We start from the raw sequence: 19,999 nt of genomic DNA, 5'->3' as shown, positions 1-19,999 counted from the left end.
ACAGCTGCTGATTGGTTGGGCTATGCAACACCCTCCTGTCTCTGTGTCAAGCGGCTTCTCGGCCAGCCTGCGATAGTCCCAGCTGTAATTGTGTTGCCGCCAGGCTCCCTGCAATATGGCGGCCCCGCTCTCTGTCTTATCGCAGTTGCCGGGGAGAAGACTGACAGCGGGTGGCAGCCATGAGTACAGAGTACTGGGGGAGAGTCAGGGATCGCAGCTGCCTGGCAAGGAGACTGAGAGTGGGCGGCAGACAGAAGCACAGAGCGCTGGGAAGAGTGAGGAGGCAGCCGGGAAGGACACTGACAGCGCAGCCGGAAGCACGGAGGAGAGGACAGCGTCGGAGGAGAGTGAAGGAGTGCAGCTCTATCACATGGCACGGCTTGGGGGACACAGTGACAGTGGGGCTGTGATCGGAGGATGGCAGGGAGAGGGGTGTGGAGGAGCAGAATTGACAGCAGCAGACACTGACAGCAGCGTCTTTGGCAGGTGAGATGGGAGCGCTAGTGTGGGCATTAACAAGCCCTCCCCTACAACTCAACCAGGCTAACCCATGTCTCCACTCATTCAAATTTAATAAGCAGCAACTACAAGAAGCTTCCTGTCCGCATGGGCCAATATCCCTGTACAGCGATTTCAAAACCTGGTAAAATCTATGCCATGATACATAGTATGTCAGGCTGAATGAAGAAATTGTCCTTCAAGTTCAGCCTCTTTCAAACCCCCTCCCCCATGGGTCCAGAGGAAGGCAAAAAAAAATCTCTAACGAGCCAATGCTCTCATCTGGAAGAAAATAAATCCTTCCTGACCCTATATGGCAGTCATAATAATCCCTGGATCAACATTTGAGTTCCTACCTAACCTCAAGAACCAGAACAACAACCCGGCTGGTCACCTAATATTTATATCCTGCAATATCTGCAGTTCTGAAGACCAAATGAGGTACAATTGCAACTGGATTGGGGGGGGGGGTCCTAATAAACTTGCCATTCAGTGTAGAACCTTTTTTTTTCACCCAACAAAACTACAAACAAAAGATAAAATGTAAAGCAAATTCAAACATCATCTCCTTGTGAGAAATCGTATGTTCTGCTTTTTAGAGCAAAGTAACTGGAGTGTGTTTTGGAGAGATTTGTAGAGGGATAAGAACAATTGCAGCGACCGAGGCGCAAGACACAAGACACACCATTGAGAAGAGGGCGGGGTAGCTGTTAGGGATGTCATGGTGGCACTACCATCTCCTCCCCTGAGGGATGCGGGTAACCCTTTGACAAGGCACTGACAGGCCTCTACAGGTAACACTGGTATAGCGGTTACCTGAATAAACTTGAGTAACTCAACTTCAGATTTTTGTCACGGGTGACGCCACCGTTTCTTACTCCGTGGTGTATGCGACGTGAAATGATAGAGTCTACACACATGGAATAACTTGAAAACGCTCAGTTGCCGGGTACAGTCAGCAACCAGAACTTTACTTATAGAAGATACTTTGACACGGGATTACAGTCGGTAGATAAATTCACACGCCAGTGCAGGAAGCATATTAGCACTTTCTGCTTAGGTTAAGCAGCGCTGCTGATTAGAGCCACCTGATTGGCTCTTCGGCACCATGTGACTACACAGCGTGCACGCGGATTGCCTTCAGCAGCCGTGTACTACACACTACAGTTAAGCAGAAGTGCACTACACATTACACTTAAGCAGCACGGGGTTAGGTTTAGGTGTAGGGTAAGTGTTTAGGGTTAGGTTTAGCTAACCCTAAATCTAACCCTAAACCTAACCCCGTGCTGCTTAACTGTAGTGTGTAGTGCACGGCTGCTGAAGGCAATCCGCGTGCACGCTGTGTAGTCACGTGGTGCCGAAGAGCCAATCAGGTGGCTCTAATCAGCAGCGCTGCTTAACCTAAGCAGAAAGTGCTAATATGCGTGCAGGAAAACAATTGAGGAGGTTAGGGAGGAAAAACTCAGGATGAAACCGAGCCTACAGTCCTAGTTATCTGTATGGCTCTGCTCCTAGATACACACACTCCACAAGAGGACAAGAACTCTCCACTGAACACTCACTCGTTACTGAAGACTTTGAACACTGCACGGCGGTCTCTCTCTCCACTTCTCACCACTCTCTTTAGGGTAGCGGTAGGCATGGACTTCCAGGGTACCTCTCTTCAGCTTCTATTCTTCACTGCATGAGGGTTGAAGGTACCCCCATGTGGCTGGCACTCATACTCCAACTGCTGCTCTACCAGATCAGAGAAGATGGACCCCCCATTTGCACCTTGCAGTCACATACATCAATCATGCTCACGTGATAGCATAAATTGTTACACTTCCAGACATATCCCAGACATTCATAGCCATTAACCTCTTCCAGGCTGCAGCTGTGCAATACACATAACTAGTGACAAGACAATCTGCACAGAGATAAACTCCCACCCCCTCCCAGCCGAATGTATCCTGGAGCTGCGGCAGATATGTGCCGCAGCCTCGGACGTCTGAACGGGTGTTAAAACAGGAGTTGCAGCCATTACTTGGATATGGCTACCTCTCATTCAGGTGATTTTCGGCCACACCGTGGCCGTGACATGGCCGGCCGAAAAGCGTCGCACATGTGTGAATGAAGCCTGATGGTGTTAGCAACTGAGCTTTTATTTAGCCCCTGCCACACCCCTTAGGTGTTTTCTCTCAACTCAGATGTCAGAAAGCCTGTCTATCGCCCTCTACAGGTCATTCTATACAATTCACTCCTATATCCCTTATTACTGTTGTTACCAGATCACCTAGTTCATTAATCTGCTTGACTGAATCTGGATTTACACAAATGTATTTGCGCAGCGTAATATGCATACACAGTGAATCTAACCTGTTAATTTTAATGGGTTCGTTCACATCAGCGTATTTTGTGCATACATATTGTTTGTGTAAAAATATACCCAGCATGCTTTATTTTACAGCGTATTTGTGCAGGGAAAGAACTCATATTGAGCTAATTGCACTAATTGCTCCAATGGGAGCATGGTTGCATGTTTTTTTGCATATGCAAATGCGCACTATTTGCATGCACAAAAAGTACAATAAAATAATTACATGTATGCAGAAATACTCAACACCCATTGCGCAAATGCATGCGTAACGGCACTTATGTCTGTGTGAAGTCGGCCTAAGGCTGCATTCCCACGAACGTATATCGGCTTGGTTTACAAACCGAGCCGATATACGTCGTCCTTATCTGCAAGGAGGGGGGGGGGGATGGAAGAGCCAGGAGCAGGAACTGAGCTCCCGCCCTCTCTCTGCCTCCTCTCCGCCCCTCTGCACTATTTCCAATGGGGAGAGGCGGAACAGGGCGTGGCTAATTCTCAGAGCTTATCCCCACTGCCACCTCCTTTCATTGCAAATAGTGCAGGGGGGCGGAGAGGAGGCGGAGAGGGGGCAGGAGCTCAGTTCCTGCTCCTGGCTCTTCCATCCTCCCCCCCCCCCCTGCAGATGAGGACAACGTATATCGGCTCGACGTGAAAACCGAGCCGATATACGTTTGTGGGAATGCAGCCTAAGGGCTCTATCACGTGACCGTAATCGTTTTTATGTGTGCCCACCGACGCCGTAAAAATGTGTGAACAGGCGCATAAACCTTATGTTTGTGTGCCCATTCAGACGGCAGGGACCTGGCACATATACGCCAAGGCCGTAATGCTGTTGGGCAGAGAGACAGTTTAGCTCTGCTAATCTGTCTCTCCCTTCCCTCACTGCCTCTCTGCCTCTCTCCTGCCCTCCGGCTGTTTGCAATGGGAGGGGCGGGACAGGGGCGAAGCTAAGCTCCCACCCCCTCTGCATCCTTTGTCCACAGCCAGCAATGGGAGGAGGCGGGATGGAGCAGAGCTCCGCCCCCATCCCATTGCTGGTTTAGCTATGCTGGAACTAGAATTTTGATTCAGTTTTTCTTTCAGTAATTCCGCAACTTTAGACTATTCGCAGCCATGACACTGGCTCCATCAGACGCAGACCCTACAACATTGCTTTTTGGATATTGATAAACCATAAGAATTTAAATATTTTAGGATTGTGTCAAATCTGGGGATACGACAATGTCTCTATAGCGCCACCTATTAGAAGGCAGCATTTTTGCAAGTCGCTGTCAGACCATTTAACAAGCCTCGTAACGTGACTGGGAATATAAACCTTAGGGCTTAATTAGACAACCCTTTTAATGCAGGTATTTAGCTGTTTAAAAAAAATTGCTGAAAAAAACGTGACCATGTGATTCGTTCATTTTCAATTGCTACATTCAGATGAACAATTTTTTGACGCATAAAATAATCGCATCGGGAAAAACAGCACATACTCGACCGTGTTCGGTCACTGGTTTTATACACCACGTAAAAAAAAACAGGTCTTGCCCTATCTTTTGCTGAAATATGCAGCAAGCTCCCATAGACTTCTATGGAAGCAGGAAAAAAGGGAGGGGGAGTTACTCTGTGTACAACGCTGGGAAGAAAAGACTCTGGCCATAGTTAAGCATTAATTGTCATTCCAAGGATTTCTCCCGATCGTTGGTTTTCAACGCTTATGCCTATTTTTTTGCCTATACACAAGGGACTCAATCACGACAAATCTTCATGCTATTATACGGAACGTACGGGCGAACGTAAAAGCGCATCTGGTCGTGTGAAGGTATATTATTGGCTTTTCTGCTATTTCTTATGTTTTTATGCACATGGGATGGAGCTACTAACTTTTGCCTCCCCTTCCCTTCCCCTTATGTAAAATGCAGCTGACTAAAATGTATTCTTCTAAAAATACTATATACGGGTGCATTCAGACGACCGTATATTGGCTGGGTATTGCCCCCTCTCTGGCTCCTCTCCACCCACTCTCCACCCCCCTGCACTATTTTCAATGAGAGGCGGGATGGGGGCGGGGCTTATTCCAGGAACTTGTAATGTGCCCTGAGACAGAAGCTGATGTCGCTATAGGTGGAGTCATATGTTCTCTGTATATGGACCCCCTATAGTTCCTGTCTCCCAGCCGGTGTGGCCGTGTGTGTGGGAGATGATACACTTTATTATATACAGAACCAGCAGCTCAGCCCGGCTCTAGCTCTGAAGGATTGAGTGGCAGCGATCGCTCTCATCATGGTGACTGTACAGAAGAAATCCAGACAAAAAACAAACACTGCAATGGATTTTTCAGGAATTTGTCTTTATTGGAGAAGCAAGAAGTAATTAAATATTACCGGCCCCTTTGTAAAATAAGCAACGATCACAATGCCTCTCAGGTGAGGCCGGAGGAAACCACAGAACTTGCTGCGATCATTATGAACAGTCCATCGTTGTCCTGAAGTGAGAGCCACTGGACCCAAAGATCCAGAAGAAGGCGAAAAATCCCCCAGAGAGTTACTGCTTGAAGGGCGAAAAATTCTTTCTTGACCCCAGATATGGCAATCGGATATCACCCTGGATCTAATCTAACCTGCTGCATATTGCTATATATATAGTTAGACATGATTGAGATAAAGCTGGACATAGACGTGATTCACATAAAATGGACATAGCCGTGATTGACATAAAGCTGGACATAAACGTAACGGACATAAAGTGGACATAGACATGATTGAAATAAAGTGGATATAGACGTGATTCACATAAAATGGACATGATTGACATGAAGTGGACATAGCCGTGTTTGACATAAAGTGGACATTGCCGTAAGTGACATAAAGCTGGACACTAGCTTGGATACAACATGCGATACAGGCAGGAATGGAGGCTCTAGTACACTGTTGTACCGCCTCTAGCTTGGATACAAGATGTGCTACGGGTGAACATGGGGGCATGTAAGTTTTCTATCGTCACCTGTTGCATATCAGTCAACATTTACTGTAAATGAGCCTCTGGATTGTGCAAACTTGTAGGCTGTCAAAGTTGGCATCCCAGATCATCCCATAAATGCTCTATAAATTTGGCGAATGGGCAGCCACGGAAGTGTGACAATATTGTGGGGACATTCCTGTGACCCCCTTTTGTGTGCGGTTGAGCATTATCCTGCTGGACAATGCCTCTTAGAAGCCCTGCTATGAGAGGAACACATGTGGCTGCAGGATGTCCTGAACATATTGCTGAGCTGTCATTGTCCCTTGTAGCACTACTAGGGGGGACCGACTATCGTATGTGATGCCCCGCAGACCACCACACCAGCACTGGGGGCAGTGTGCCGCTCCACAGCAAAGGTAGGATTGAGGCGCTCATCTCTAGGTCTCCAGACATGAACACGGCCGTCGTCCATGCTAAAACTAAACCTGGATTCTCGCTTAAGATGACCCGGTTCCACTGTGTAGCAGTCCAGTTTGTCGTTCATGACACGACTACAAATGGCGACAACAGTGGGTGGGAATGAAAGGCCGTACACGTAATGGGTGCCGTGAGACCAAATGTCCTTCAGCCAAGTGCCTGGAAATGGTTCCGACAGACACAGGGGTGTAACAATGGTGCCACCTGTTTCTGGATGGCGGAAAATGAAACAGTTGCAGCTGCTTGAGCTTGTCAGACAATCCTCACTACTGGTGGTCTGTTAAGGTCATTCTCGGCTCGGTCACCTTGTTTGCATGCCATCACACACCTACTGATTCCAACACCTCCTAACAGTCTGGTCAGCACGGCCCAGGGAGCGGGTAATTCATTGATATGACCATCCAGCTTCTCACATCCCAATAATGTGCCCCTCTCAAATTCTGTAAACTGGACGAAATCTCTTCTCTGCGTCATAGAGGAGTCTAGTGATCAACAAGCTCTACACAAGCAGAAGAAGCGGTCAGTGCACACAAGGAGCCTCCGAGAGCCTTTTTATAGGCCAAGGTGGGTACCACTTTCAAGGCCTCAGGTGGCAGGACTGTTCATCTAATCACCACAACTCAAATCATTTGCATATTTGCCCCAGATGTAGCTGCGTCTCGAATTTTGCAGCAAAACAACAACTTCTAGGGCTGGATTGTTTTATTACAAAGAGTGTACGCGATTCCAGGACACAGTCTCTCTTATTAGTAGCACTGTAGTGAAAACAATAAAGGATCCCTAAAGCCGAATGCACACGGCCCGGTCGGATTCCGCATTTGGGATCCTGCAGCAAAATCAGACCCTGTGCCCGGGCCAGGGACCCCAGCGTACCTGTCTAGATTCTTTTAATTTGTGCTGCGGATGTGCCAGCTGGCACACATGCGCAGTATAGATAATGCCAAACCATCACTAGGCGATGATGCAGAACCCATGATGATTGCAGAAGGGCCCCGGGTCGCAGGGCTTCCATTGACTTCAATGGAAAATGTCCGCCCAAGATGCGGCTCAGAATAGGGCATGGTGAGATTTTCCCCCCACAAGCGGAAAATCACAATTGATTTCCGGTCATGAACATGAAAACCGGCTTTTACATTGCATGCTTATATCAGGTATTTGCTGCAGAATCCGTAGGTGGACGCCTGCTTTGGATTCCGTAATGCAAATCCGTCTGTGTGCATAGGGCCTAAGAGATTGGAAAAAGATAGCTGCATTCAGGACATGCTGCCTGATCCCCGCGCCTCCCCTGCTAGTTGGCCCTCGGAATTGCGTCTTCTGCCGCTAGCGCTGTCAGATGGGAACTTTAGCATCACTTTTTACACCAGGCCCTGTGGTATTGCATGACACTTGTACCCCTTTCCTCTTCAGGAATGAGAGGGGAAAGGTTCTCCTTATACAGTGAGTCTAGAAGGATGTACACCCAGTAATCCGTGTTGGCCAGAATGCGTCTAACGCGAGGGTCATGGGAAAGGCAGCCTAACATGAAGTCAGCCATGTGTGCCAGGGTCCCAGTATGCTACTCATCATTGTCCTCACTAGGAGGATGACTTTCAGGATCCTCCTCCTCCACAGCCCATACACGCTTAACAGGCAGCGAGTAACACTCCCAGTGGAGTGGACTATCCGTCAACGTCTGCATCTCAGGGATAAATCAAGGGGAAGTACAGTGTGGTTGGCGGCAGGGTTTTCTCGCCGCTACAGCAATGGGGAAGAACAGTGTTCAGAAAATGGGGGCGCCGACATAGCTATATTATGTCTCCATCCCTAACTCTTGGTGGCAACATAATACAACAGTACCGTCACAGTATACTATTCCCTCCGAGTATGTTTCAACTAACCAACTTTGCAGCATTTATCCTACCTTCTCTATGACATTTATGTAGTAAATATTTATATTAAAGGCAATTCTGATAATAACTAACTGCAGCTAGGCATTACCCATTGTGACAACACAGGGGTTACATATCACGCCAAATGGTCACTTTTCTTCTTTACTTGCACTTTATTAACACAATCTTTAACAGCAACATAAACGACTGGGTCTCCAGATAAATAATAAATTATTGCAACAACAAAAGTCTCTTTTAAACATCCTTTCACAGTCCTTTTTAGAGTCCCGTCAGTACACTCCTTCACAGGATTGAAGGCAACCGCAACAACAAGTCCACTTGATTGGCACAGACCTGTGGATGTCCAGATCGCAGCTGGTCCTTAGTCTGTTGTGCCTTTAGACCCTTAGTCGCAGGGCAGGCGTACTTCAGGGGTCCTGCTGGAACCATGTAGTTCCTGGTCCATAATGTCTCTCTACTGCATACAACAGGAGTCACCGGTTAACTGCAGCCTGAATCTCCCAGACATACACACACCTCTCCTAGGTGTGGAGGTGAGGGCGTCTCCCTGTCCACCTCTAGTCTTCTTAGCCACACACTGGGCCTGGCAGCCCCAGTTCCACTAAGCTGTCACACTGTCTCTGGTGTTGAGGTGAGGGGCGTCTCCCTGTCCACCTCTGGGCTTCTTAGCCACACACAGGGCCTGGCAGCCCTGCAGCTCCACTGAGCTGTCACACTGGGCCTGGCAGCCCTGCACTCTCTCTCTGGCTTTCTCAGCCAGACACTGTCTCCCTTGCAGCAGGGTACAACACTTTTTTTAAGCACTGACCACACCTGTGGGTGTTTTCCCTCTTACTTCAGGCATCAGACTGATTGCCTGTTGCCCCCTACAGGCCATCTTCTGTAGCGCACCCCTACACCATCTATCACTGCAGTACCTATCCTGTTATCCTAAAGCACCCATATGATAAACTCTACGTTTGATACTGTACCGCATAAGAGGTTAGTATATAAAATGAGAATGCTTGGTCTGGATAAGAATATGTTAAACTGGCTCAGTGATCGAAAGCAGAGGGTGGTTATAAATGGTACATACTCTTATTGGGTCACCATTACTAGTGGGGTACCACAGGAGGAAGTACTGGGCGATATTCTTTTTTATATATTTATTAATGATATTGTGGAGAGATGGTTCAGTAAAATATCAATATTTGTAGATGATACAAAACTGCTCTCTGCATATAGGTCCTTTGTTCTCCCGCGGGACTGCAGCTGAATACAATCTTATCAGCACTCCCATGGAGAAACACAGTGTGCGGTCCATGCTATCAGCTCTCCTGATAGCTAGCCTGCTATTTCTTATATTTATGGACACTATCAAGACCGGGGTTGTAACACTAGATTGGCGCATTGCCAATGTCGTTCCAATATGCAAAAAGGAGTCCAAAAGGGAGCCTAGTAACTACAGGCCGGTAAGTCTCACTTCAAGAATAGGAAAAATATTCAAGGGGTTTCTGAGAGACAGCATCATAGAATACCTCAAGGAGAACAATGGCATAACTCCTCATCAGTATGGGTTCATGAGGGGTCGATCATGTCAGACCAATTTGATCAGCTTCTACGATGAAGTAAGTTGTAGACTGGACCTGGAAGAGTTTATTGATCTCATATATCTGGATTTCTCTAAAGCATTTGACACTGTGCTGCATAATAGGTTGATATATAAAATGAGGCAGTTCGATGTGGATGAAAATCGTGCGTATCTGGGTTAAGAACTGGCTCAGAGATAGAAAGCACAGGGTGGTAATAAATGGTTTGTACTCTGATTGGGCCACCGTCGCTAGTGGGGTGCCACAGGGTTCAGTATTCGGCCCCATCATGTTCGATATATTTATCAATGACCTGATAGAGGGGCTGCACAGTAAAATACCAATATTTGCAGATGATACGAAATTATACAAGATAATTAATACAACGGAGGACAATGCACGGCTGCAAAAGGACCTAGATAGCCTTGGGCTTGGGCAGAAAAATGGTAAATGAAGTTCAATGTTAATTAATGTAAGGTTATGCACATGAGCAGGAGAAACTGATGTCACCAATATACACTAAATGGGGTACTGCTATGGAAAAGTGATATGGAAAAAGACCCGGGGGTACTAGTGGACTGTAGATTTAACTGGAACAACCGTCAGTCAGCTGCTGCAAAAGCAAATAAAGTCTTGGGGTGCATTAAAAGAGGTATAGGGGCGAGGGGCGAGAACATTATTCTTCCACTATATAAGACACTTGTCAGGCCTCACATGGAATACTGTGTACAGTTCTGGACACTGGTGCTCAGGAAAGATGTTGCAGTGCTTGAGGGGGTCCAAAGAAGGGTAACTAAATTAATAAACGGAATGAGAGGACTAGAATACCCAGAGAGGCTTTCAAAATTGGGATTATTCACCCTGAAAAAAAGACGGCTAAGGGGCGACCAATAACTATGTATAAATTCATTATGGGACAATACAAGGATCTCTCCCATGATCTGTTTATACCCAGGACTGTGACAGTAACAAGAGGGCATCCTCTACGTCTAGAGGAAAGCAGGTTTCATCACTGACACAGAAGGGGGTTCTTTACTGTAAGAGCAGTGAGACTGTGGAACTCTCTGCCTGAGGGCGTGGTGATGGCAGAATCCATAGAGGAGTTTAAGAGGGGACTAGATGTCTTTCTAGAGCGCTATGATATTACAGGATATAGACATTAGGTGACCAGCGGGTTGTTGATCCGGGTCTTACAGTCAGGTAGGAACTATCAAAGATTGATCCAGGGATTATTCAGACTGCCATTATGGAATGGGCTAATTGGCTTCTGCCTCATTGGGTTTTTTTGCGTTCCTCAGGATCAACAAGGGGGAGTTGAAAAAAGGTTGAACTAGATGGACATTGTCTTCATTCAGCCTAACATACTATGTTACTGTGTATATAGCACCAACATATTCCACAGCGCTTATAAGACAGGGGGAAGAGAAGCAAAACCACGGTTACATGAAGTAATCAGTTGATGGAGACAGTAGGGGTGAGGGTCCTGCTCCAAGGAGCGTACATACCACAGATACTGGGGTATAACAGCCAAACGGAAAAGAGAAGAGCAGCACTCCAGGGAATTATATCAAATAGATGTCTTTATTGTGCCCACGAACAACGTTTCAACCCTAGTTACACGGGTCTTTGTCAAGTCCTGCAGGGAATGTTTGATTACGGCTAGCAGGGATTGCAGTCAGTAGGACAGGGAGCATGTTATTAGGCAGAGTACAGAGAGGTTTGGTTTAGGGGATATGGTATGCTTCCCTGAAGATGTGCTTTTTTTAGAGCATGCCTGAAGTTTTTTGAGTCAGGAATTGGCCGGATAGTTTTGGGCAGCGCGTTCCAGAAGACTGGTGCTGCTGTGGAGAAGTCTTAGAGGCGGGAATAGGAGGTTCGAGTTAAAGGGGTACTTAATCTGATTTTGTTAGTGGAGTGGAGGGCTCAGAATAGGTGGTGGAATGAGATGAGGGAGGCAATGTAGGGCGGGGCGTGTCTGTGAAGAGCTTTGGGGATATATAAAGCATCCCGGAGAGGAAGATTTCCTGCTTATTGCTATAAAACTAATGAAAATGAATAATTGTGAAATGAACTAGGAAGAGGCAGATTTCTGCTATACCTTTGACAAGTAACTCATAAAAAGTAATAAAAGGGCTGAAGTCAGGAGAGACGTAGGAAGTAATAGGGTATATTCACACAGGGCAGGTGAAAACCAGTTCCGTATATACGAATGGGGTTGTTTCGGCAGCCTGTGTCTGGATTTCTGCAAACCTTATCTGGATGAGCAGGACAGTCAGAGAAATGTCTCCAACAAACCTCTGACATGGGAACACTGTATACCCTAAGGCCTAAGTCAGACGGGCGTTTTTAGCCGCGATTTGCGCATGCGCATGCGTCCGGAAATTTTATAAAACCATTGCTTTGCAATGGTATCGGACACATGAGCGCTTTTTATGCGCTCGTCCGATAAATTCTAGAACAAAAAATCGCAAATCGCACCTATCTGCGATCTGCGATTCCTGTTCTCTTCTCTATATGCGCTCAATGGGGCAGGCGGCAGCAGCGCCGACCCCATTGAGAACATATAGAAGACAAATCATTTTTTTTCTGCCACAGCTGTAACAGCTGTGACAGAGAAGAACGATGTTTGCCCATTGAAAGCAATGGGCTGCCGGCGTGCACGGGGTTAATTGTCGGGAAGGGCTTAAATATATAAGCCCTTCCCTGCAATTCATCCTAAAATGTGTTAAAATTAAAAAAAAATGTATACTCACCTTTCCGCTGCAGCCGGAGTCCAGCCGCGGCCGCTGTCAGTTCTCCTGAACTGCTTCTCGGCACTATCAGCCGGCGGGGCTTTAAAATCCCCGCCTGCTGAATGATCTGCCTCTGATTGGTCACAGCCCTGACCAATCAGAGGCAAGTTTCACTCACACACCCATTCATGAATTCATGAATGGGTGAGTGACTGCTGCCTCTCAGCGCTGAGCCAATCAGGGGCAGGTCTGACTCACATCCATTCACGAATTCATGAATGGGTGTGAGTGAGGCATGCCTCTGATTGGCTCAGTGCTGAGCCAATCAGGGGGCAAGTCTGACTCACACCCCCTTCACACCCACTGCAGGACGGCCGCGCGGAGCTCCGGCTGCCGGGAGAAGGTGAGTATACAATTTTTTTTTATTTTAACACATTTTAGGATGAATTGCAGGGAAGGGCTTATATATTTAAGCCCTTATCGACAATTCATCCCGGGCTCGCCCACAGCGCATTGCTTTTAATGGAGGCGGCTCTATTGCCGTCTCCATTGAATGCAATGCGCTGGACAGCTCCGGCCCGTTTCTAATGAAACGCGGCTAGGAGCAGATTTTCGGGCGATTTGCGGGCGACTTGCGCGCATCGGTCACGCGATTTGCGGATGCGCATCCGTCATGCGATCCGCAAATCGCGCGAAAAAACGCCCGTCTGACTAAGGCCTAAGGCTGGGCTCACACAACCGTATGCATAAAACTTGGCGTGACTCATGCAGGGTCTTACCGCTGTGGTGCTGGCGGTGAGCCGGCCTATCGCTGTGTATGGCTATGATATTGTACTGCGTATGACAGTGTTTTTCACGGACGCTGACTTGCCCAGTCTGCTGTGTTTTTTTGTTTTGTTTAAATTTCCCGCGCATATATATTCTACCTATACGTTATGTAATTGCACATGGGCGACATTGATAACGTGCCCAGAGAGAACATTTGTTTCTTTCGCACATATTACACGGAAAAATACAACATGCTAAATTCTTCTTTGCGCTTACATATTACGCAATTCTTACACACGAATGTAAGACAAACAGCATAAGGCAATGTATCTTACTGCCTGTGATTTACCGCATATCACACACGCAAACATTGCACGCGTAATATGCAGTAATCTTACGCACGTGTGAGCGCAGCCTAGGGGCCTAAACAGAGGAGGGTGTTTCACAATACGCTCATTCCTGCGCAATTTTCCTCCACAGTGAACAAGTGTATTTTGTGCTTGTACCTGCAGAAATACTTCACATTAGCGGGATAATCGCCCTGCCTTAATTTAAATGGCTTCTTAGCCTAATGTGGTGCCGGTAATCACGGGTATGTGCAGCGTTTAGCGTATACCCATGCGTGCAGATGTCTGTGTTTGCGCACCTCCCATAGACTTCCATTGGGCTCTTTGGTGCGCAAACACACACAAGATAGAGCAGGGCTATTTTCTTGCACAACAAAAAGAAGTGAGAATGAGGCCAATGAAATGAGTGGGTTCTGTTCTCCGTGTTTCGTGGGCTTAAACAGATGGGTGTGTTTTAGTCCCGTTAAGCAGATGTGAAAATCACGGCCGCATAATGGGACGAAACAAAACCATGGATCTCAATGGTTTTGTTTCCATAATTGGGATTCCCACACATCATTGCTATAGACTAGCGCAGGGTTTGAATAGTCCGAAAAAAAAGATAAAACAGTTTCATGCGTTAATACCATCCATAGTGGCAGGCGTATTAGCGCATGCGCCCGTGTGGTTTTACCCTTTCAAGTGTGCACCTCCTTACATGCTGAACTCTGATGTATTAAAGGGTCATACCCATCTCGTAGGGACCGCATATCTCTATGATCAGTAGGGGTCTGATTTCTGGGACCCGCACTGTTCCACAGGAGTAAAGGAGGAGGAGGCAGCGCTAGTTGAGCTCTGTACCCTTTCACTGTTTGTCCTTGCAGAGCAGCAGCCCGGCCACCCATTGTGCAGGAACATGTATTGAGTGAATAGGGCTGACGGCTCTTCCCTGACAAAGGAGTGGCTGGGCTCTTCCCCATCATACCCCCACTGCGGAATATTGCTAGCGATATTCTGCAACAGCCGTGGACAGGGGGCCTTAAGGAGACTTTATACACAGCGGATCTGCTGGTGGATTTCCACAGAGGAAAACTCACAGGAAATACGCTGGAAATCCAAAGTGGCCAAATTCACACCCATATGGTACGGATTTGGCCATGGTTTTTGTTGCAGATCTACTGCAGATTTTAGCCCTTGCATTTCATCAGTTGAAATCCAATTCATAAATAGGCATAAAACACTGCGGATTCTTTACAGAAATGTTCCTCTTGGCGTGTATAACGCAAACGTACACGCCAAGATAGTGTATGAGGCAAGTATGTCATTCATTGTGTACTTGCTGTGGCTCCCACACGGCTGATACGCATGTGAAAAAAACACTGGTGTGAGAGAAGCCTTAGGCCGCTCCCACAACGCCCACCTTTTACTACGATTACCGCAGCGTCCTGAACGACCGTGCTAATTGTGGTACCATCCTCCCAATAATTTCCATGGGCCTCGCAGACCACCTGCGTGAGTGTAGCCAAAGGGCTTAACCAGATGGGCGTGATTTTGTCCTGTTATGCGGCTGTATTTTTCAATGGTTTTGTTTTCACTGATGGTATTTTCGCCCGTTACTACTACGTATGAGAAAGATGAGACAAGAACTATCTTTATGTTTAATTGGTCTGAAGAAAAAAAACTGGTTTGTGTACAACTGCGCTCCGTAGCGATAAGCATAGTTGCACGTACGCCATCTGTTTAAGCCCTAAGGCTGCTATTACACTGCAGCATTATATCCCTGTAAATGCAGGTGGAGCTACACTGGGTATTAGTGTATCTTGATGCCACCAGAAGTATAGGTGGAGCCAAGATACAAGGAGTTTGACAGGGGGTTGACGCCCCCTGTTACTGATTGGCTGTCCTTTTTTGTTCCCTATTTTTGGCCGCACAGGTCCTGTAGCCACTGTAGCCGGAGTATATGATGCCAGCCCTGCTGTGCCTCTCCCTGGCTGCAGTCTCCCGCCTCATGCTGCGATGATCGCTGCCGCAATTATGCCGCATCTGCTGTGCTGGTGGCCGGCGGCAGTGTCCCAGCCGCGCGCACCCTGCAGCTGTGATTGCTGGTGGCCCTGCTTAGTCGCTCCCCACTGCCAGTTTTGCAGCTTAGTAGCATGCCGCTGGTTCGGCGGCTTCTCCTGCTGCCGTCCTGACCTCGCCGGTATTACCAGTGCTGCTACTGTGCACGTCGGCTCTCACAGCGAGGGAGGTAGCAGCACGGCAGCCGACAATGGAGGAGCGCAGTGACAGCGCAGCTGTGCTGCAGAGTGCAAACCGACCAGTCTCACCTTCCTCCACACCCTGGTCCGCTGCCCAGCACCGCTCTTAAGTCACAGTGGCTACAGGACCTGTGAGGGCGAGGACTTGGAGTGCAGGACATCCAATCAGTAATAGGGGGTGTCAACCCCCTGTCAAAAGCCTTGTATCTTGGCTCCACCTGTAATTCTGGTGGCGTCAAGATACACTAATACCGCTACACTGATAGCAGCCGGCAACAGTTCAGTGACTATGACAAGTCCAAGTGCCGGCAGCAGTCAGCATTTCTCTGCCTGCGTGTTGGTGGGGAGTATCGCTGCTGTTTAGTTGTCACGGGAGGTAGTATCGCGTTGCAGATTCAGAGTACAAAGCAGCACAGAGTTACAAGAATATGCGATATTTATTGTAGAGCAGAATAATACAAATGGGTAATGTTATGAGAACACGGGAGCAGTTTGGCCGCCTGCACACGGTCGGGTCGGGTTCCGCATGCAGAAGGTTGCAGCTGGATCCGCCCCTGCACCCAGCTAGTATCTGCGCGTATCTGCTTTTTGTTCTCCCTTACTGTACTGCGGATGGTCCGCATGGCGAGATGTCGCACATGCGCAGTATATACTTTTTTTGAAAAAAAAAGTGATGACACAGAATCCACGACCTTTCTGTAATGAGATGGCGGAAAGGCTGCCAGTCAGATGGCTACCATTGACTTCAATAGAAGCTGTCTGCGCGGATTCTGAGCAAGAATAGAACAGGCTGCAATTTTTCCACCCCAAGCAGAAAATGATGCCTGACACTTGCCCCTGCGTATCCTTTGCCCCCATTGTCCTGTCCTGCTGCATGGGAGCTAGTATTGCTGGCTCATAGCGAGGAGGCTGGAGGAGATTTCTATCCTCGCGCTCCCCCGCCCCTCTCTATTGACTTATCATAGCAGCCGTTCAAATACTGAACGGCTGCTATTTACACTGAGCGATCAGCTCATCGTCCATCGTTGATGCAGCATCAACCGAGAGCGAGTATGTGCGGGAACAAGTGTCGGATATCGTTTGCCCGACACTTGTCCTGTCTAAATGGAGCTTTAGAACTCAAAAAGACAGACCTGAAGGTTGAAGGCAAGCGCGTAACTACATGGGTGTCCGCCCATCACTATGTTTCTTGGATATACCATCCCCAGTGACATAGGAAGAACATTATGTAAGACATTCAATGGAAATAAAGACACAGACAGAAAGATTTATGGAGAAAAAACATTTTATTACTAGTTGTAGGAAATGGTAGATTTTTTATTATAAAGAATTTTGAGGCTGAGTTGATCCAGAGGAAGGCGAAAACCCTTTTAGGAAAAAGCCAATTATCCTTGTATAAAGGGGAAAAATTCCTTCCTGACCCCAAATATGGCGATCGGAACAAATCCCAGGATCAAAGCCGACATCTGACCTATCTGACTTTTTAAAATGAATTATTGTTTTCATGAATCTAAATCAATCTCTTACCATTTATTGTTTGTGTGAAATATAAAGTGTATTGAACTGAACCTTGATTCCTTCCTGATCCCAAATATGGCGACCAGAATAAATCTCAGGATCAAACGCCAGCAGCTCACCTCCCTAGTGTATGTGATGTCAGTAGAGATGAGTGAACGTACTCCTCCGAGCTTGATACTCGTTCGAGTATTAGCGTGTTCAAGATGCTCGTTATTCGAAACGAGCACCACGCGATGTTCGAGTTACTTTCACTTTCATCTCTGAGACGTTAGCACGCTTTTCTGGCCAACAGAAAGACAGGGAAGGCATTACAACTTCCCCCTGCGACGTTCAAGCCCTATACCACCCCCCTGCAGTGAGTGGCTGGCAAGATCAGGTGTCACCCGAGTATATAAATCGGCCCCTCCCGCGGCTCGCCACAGATGCATTCTGACATAGCTCAGGGAAAGTGCTGCTGATGGTGGAGCTGCTATAGGGAGAGCGTTAGGAGTGATTTTAGGCTTCAAGAACCCCAACGGTCCTTCTTAGGGCCACATCTGACCATGTGCAGTACTGTTGAGGCTGCTTTTTGCAGTTTTGCACTTTTTTTTTTGTATATCGGCCGTGCAGAGCATTGCGTCCTCAGTCTGCAGTAATTTTACATAGTCCAGGGCCAGTAGTGGTGAGGCAGGGACAGAAGACATATACAGTCTATATAGGCAGTGGGCTTTTCCAAAAAAATTTGGGGAAAAAAATCTATTTGGGTTGCCTGTGACCGTCCTGAGTGTACTGCGTCTCTGCTGGGGGTAGTTGTCCTAATTCATACGCAGCCAGCTAAGTGTTACAGCAGGCTTGTGCAAAATTCTTTCCTGGCTCTGCTGTGCGTGGGTCGTGCGGGGGGGGGGGGGTTTGGGCAGCATGTAACCCAGGAGAAGTGGCAGCGGAGTATCATGCAGGCAGTGATTGTGCTTTGTTGGAGGCAGTGTGTTGCTTAGCTAAGGTATGCATCGCTAATGAGGGCTTTTCAGAAGTAAAAATTGTTGGGAGGGGGGTGGCCCACTCTTGCCGCTATTGTGGCTTAATAGTGGGACCTGGGAACTTGAGATGCAGCCCAACATGTAGCCCCTCGCCTGCCCTATCCGTTGCTGTGTCGTTCCCATCACTTTCTTGAATTGCCCAGATTTTCACAAATGGAAACCTTAGCGAGCATCGGCGATATACAAAAATGCTCGGGTTGCCCATTGACTTCAATGGAGTTCATTATTCGAAACTAACCCTCGAGCATCGCGAAAATTTCGTCCCGAGTAACGAGCACCCGAGCATTTTGGTGCTCGCTCATCTCTAGATGTCAGCTAACGTTTGTGTTTCTTTATGTTTATATTATATTATTTATGTGGCGGTTTCCTTATAAATAAAAGCTAACCCTATTTAAGGCTGTGAGTTGATCCAGAGGAAGGCAAAAACCACCTTGAGGTATGAGCCAATTGTCCTTAAGTTGGAAAAATTCCTTCCTGACCCCAAATATGGCGATCAGAGCAAGTCCCAGGATCAAAGCCGACATCTACACCTATCTGTGTGTGTACTTGTGTCTATGTATGTGTTTGTGCCTACACTTGTGTCTAACCTTCATGTATGTAGTGTGGGCTACTTACCCACCCAAAGTGTCCGTCACCACAAGAAGAGAAGAGGCGCTGTTTATGGCAGCCTGTACGCCCTCCACTCTTCCATATCTGTCATGTCACCCTCAGTCCCCCCCCAACCCCTGATTAGTCATTTACTCACCTCACATGGTTGATGTTCAAGCTGCCGCACATTTTAATCATTGCTCCTAGGCTTCCTCCAAGCAGATACTCTGTGATAAAGTAGACTCGGTCTGCAGACTGCTGTGCGGCATACAGGTGACAGATGAAAGGGCAGTCTTGGGCCTTCAGGAGTATCCGCTGCTCTCTCATTAAGATATGCTGTTCGCTTCTTGTTTTGTTGACGATCTTGATGGCCATGAAGGTGTTTCTTTCGGGGAATGATGCCAGGACCACCTCAAGAAAACAAATAGGAAATAATCACTGACAGCGGACAGAGGGGAAAATCATATACATTTATTGCATGAGGGATTTATCAATAGGCCGCTTTCAAATTGTGCAAGATTTGTGCGTTGCGGGACAGAATCTTTTGAATGGAGTCATTTGATGATGGTTATCCGTTCAGTCATTTCTGACCTTCGGTCACTCCATGGAACAATGTTCTCCACGCATTTCTATCTTTCACGGCTTCTCTCAGTTCTGCGATTGACATGTTCGTGGTGTCTTGATTGTAGCCAGCCATCTTTGTCGTCCTGATCTTCTCTTCCTACTGATCTTGCCAAGCATCAGTACTGTTTCCAGGGAGTTCGCGAGCATCATGTGGCTAAAAAAAGAGAGCTGCTATTTGATGATTATGCCCTCTAGTGATATTTTCGGTTTGGCGCGGTCTAACACTACCTTGTTTGCTGTCATGGTGGTCCAAGTTTTGTGTAGCATTCTCCTTCAGCACCAGAGTTCAAACGCATCTCCTTCTGTCTGTTTTGCTGAGCATCCAACATTCACAACCATACGTAGTTATGGGAAAGACGATTGCATTGACCAGTCTGGTTTTTGTTGCCATGCTAATATCCTTGCTTTTCCAGATCTTTTCCATTCCTTGCATTG

The sequence above is a fragment of the Eleutherodactylus coqui genome, chromosome 3 (genome assembly GCF_035609145.1).
Source record: "Eleutherodactylus coqui strain aEleCoq1 chromosome 3, aEleCoq1.hap1, whole genome shotgun sequence".
NCBI classification, from domain to species: domain Eukaryota; kingdom Metazoa; phylum Chordata; class Amphibia; order Anura; family Eleutherodactylidae; genus Eleutherodactylus; species Eleutherodactylus coqui.
The sequence above is the reverse complement of the archived record's forward strand: the minus strand, read 5'-3'. Positions refer to the sequence as shown.